Source organism: Microcebus murinus, chromosome 2 (assembly GCF_040939455.1).
Source record: "Microcebus murinus isolate Inina chromosome 2, M.murinus_Inina_mat1.0, whole genome shotgun sequence".
NCBI classification, from domain to species: domain Eukaryota; kingdom Metazoa; phylum Chordata; class Mammalia; order Primates; family Cheirogaleidae; genus Microcebus; species Microcebus murinus.
Window position 1 is genome coordinate 48,839,802 of NC_134105.1, and position 3,229 is coordinate 48,843,030.

At 34.1% G+C, this 3,229-nt stretch overlaps 1 pseudogene; it reads right to left on the bottom strand.

Annotated features, from left to right (window-relative positions):
* Positions 1-2,669: 2,669 nt before the first annotated feature.
* On the bottom strand, positions 2,670-2,823 carry LOC142869629 (uncharacterized; annotated as a pseudogene).
* Between the last annotated feature and the right edge of the window lie 406 nt (positions 2,824-3,229).

The following is a 3,229-nucleotide window of genomic DNA, read 5'->3' on the forward strand; positions in this document are numbered from 1 at the left end:
ATAATTTTAACACATAGGTGGTAGATAGAAATAGATGTATAAATAAGATTGCTGAGGACACATAGGAGAGACATCAAGTCCAGCCTGGGAGGGTCAGGAAGGACTTCATAAAGAATGGCTAAGCATGTGCAAGGTGTTCATGGAAGATATAAAACAATAATCAAATGTTTCAGAAAGGTTTTGAATCTTTGCATACATAGGTTGAAAGTTTCTAGACAAATGTTTTTGACAATCAAAATCATATCTGGTTTTAATATTTTAACATCTCTTTATGGATTTGGTAAAGAGGGGAAAATAGGCCAAATAATTGTAATGTTTTAAAATAACTGGTGTAGAAAAACCTCTATTTATTTGGGCCTTACTATATTTCTTGTAAGTCACATTCTTTGTCTTGCCCTGGAGTTATAAAGAAGGAAAGGCAGGGAGTATCAGAAAATAGCCTAGTCTTTACTCTTTTTTTTAACTGTAGAGCATTTATTTCAACTTCATGCACTTCTTATTTTGTCTTATTATTTCTTACAATCGGAATATATATTATTCACCAATAAATGCTTAATGCTTTAAATTTACAATTACCATATTGGTAGAAATTGGAAAATCATTTCAATTAAATGAAAAAAAACCACAAAAATTATCTTTCTTTTGATCCTTACAACTCAGAGTATATTCAAAATAATATTTTTACAGCAGCCAACACTTTTAACCAAAAATTCAGAACTGCAGTCTCATAAGTTTAACAAAACAGCCACATTCTAAGTTTAATTATCTTAATAATCCCTGACTTTTTAAACTACTCTGATTTAACCAAGTGCTTATTACCACTTCACTGCTGCTGAGCAATAAAAAACAAACTAAAGGAATTCCTGTCCTGCTCCTGGCTCTTATCTGGGACCCTCTTGGTTTGCTCCTGTCTGGCTCCTCAGATGTCATTATCCAGCAGCTTCTGGCCTTTGTCTCCTCTTTCTGGCCATGGGTTTCATTGCCTCCTGGATTTGATGACAAAATTCGCTTTCTCCACTTTGACCCTTGGCCCAGAATCTCACCTCTCCCATCCCATGGCAAGTTGGGAAAGAAATTTCATTGTGCTGATCAAATTTGTTTGAAGACATTCCTTAGGGTCTAGAAAAATATATTCCACTAACAATTCTCTATGTGGTGAAATTGTTAGTGATTTTTTTCTTGTTCTAATTTTTCTCTAATAAACATGAGGAAAAGTAAGAGTAACATATCAAATTTGTATAAAGGGTTTCTGCTTTTCATGTTCTCTTCAACCAGAACAGCTTAACTTTTCTGGGTTTTATTTTTTTTAACTCCCATAGTAATATTTTAACAAAGGACTGTACTCCTTGGCAAAAACATGCAAGTGCTTTTCAAATCATTTGTACATTTAGTATTTCATTTAATCCTCAAAACAACCCAGCAAGGCTCCAGGATCATTTTTTAAAATTCCATTTGAGAACTAAGGATTTAAAAGCAATAAGATACTGACTGATTGAGCCTCTTTTATACACTTAGATAGTTTTATATATGAGTACAGGGTCAGAAGTAGTCACGGTGCAAACTGGGAATTCAAGGTGGTAGTTTCTTATGATTACCAAAGTTTCAGCCCCAGTTAAATTTTTAATATCCACAACACTCATATCTCTTCCTGATCCTGCTGTGGCCACTAATCGCACATTATTACCCTACCTGAAGATTAATTGTTTCAACCCTGATACTTTGGTGATCATCTTTTCTAAATTAAAAATTGAGATTTGTAATCTAGCAAAAGATCTTTTATTTAAATACATGAATTCATTCACAGGAAAAATCTTCCAGAGACATGAAAATCAAAATCCAATAAAGGAATGACCTTTGTTATCGAAAAACAAAGAAAGAAAAAAAAATCAGGCCTTTTTTGGAAAATCTAGGACACCGAATTGTTAGGAGTAACATGTGTTCCCCTTGGGACATAGGTCACTTTCAGTGTTTGCCAAAGCATTAGGTCAGCCAGACACTGGGAAACATTTCTAAGCTTCAATAATTGAGCTGCTTCAATGTGTTTTGGTAAAAGTTTAAAACCTCTTTGGCCCCCTTTAATTGAACATATGCCTTCGACTATACAGCATCTCTCTCTTAGGATATTAGTGATAGAATAAGCATCTACTTAGTTATTATGCCTGTAGTATGTGTACAGTGCGTAGAGTTATCTTATGTAGTAAAACTGCAATAATTAGAGATCTGGAAGGGGATTTGGGGAAGTAGGAAGAGTCTGTAATCTGAATAGAAAAGGATTAATTATTCAAATAGCTCAAAGTGTGTCAATCTTCTCTGCTTCACCATTAACTGGAAGCCAGTGGTAAACTTTCCATCAAAAACAAAACAAAAACATCTAGAAACTCAGAGGTCAACTAAGGAGACAGACATTTAAAAAAAAAGAGCTGAAGCAAATTTGTGGTAGAATAGTCAAAAATACAGATAAGTTAAGAGAAAAAAGAACAAAAACCACCCGAAATTGTATCAGAGAGAAAAATTATTAAAATTTTGAGATATAGCATTCCAGGCTTCATATGCATAATACATACATACAATGAAAAACTACACATTCCGTTTTGTGAACTGGTTTTCAAAATTCACGAATATATTATGAACATATTTCTTTAAAAAAATTTTTTTAATAAAAAAAATCTTTTGTGAATGCAATGCCCTACTACCAAAAATTATGCAGTCGAGTTTCCCACGTTGGGGATATTGCAGGGGTCAGCACACTGGGAGTGCAATGGATAAACCCTACCCTAGGGAAACCACCTTTGTGATCATGTTATCTCCCCTGCAGATAAATAAATATCACAAACTCACTTTTATGTCAACTAGTAACACACTGAAATGTCAGATTAATTACTACATAATATTTTATTAGATGAATTTACCATGATTTGCATAAAATTTGGGGGGACTGATATTTTTTGACATTTATAAACATTAAAATGATAAACATTCTTATAACCAAAATCTTTGGAATCCTTTCTTAGTTCCTGAAGATAAACTCTGAGAAGTGGAATTGTAAGGTGCATTGGTTAAGATTCTTTGGCTTCAGCCAGGCGCGGTGGCTCACTCCTGCAATCCTAGCACTTTGGGACGCCTAGGCAGGTGGATCGCTCAAGGTCAGGAGTTCGAAACCAGCCTGAGCAAGAGCAAGATGCTATCTCTACTAAAAATAGAAAGAAATTAATTGGCCAACTAAATATTT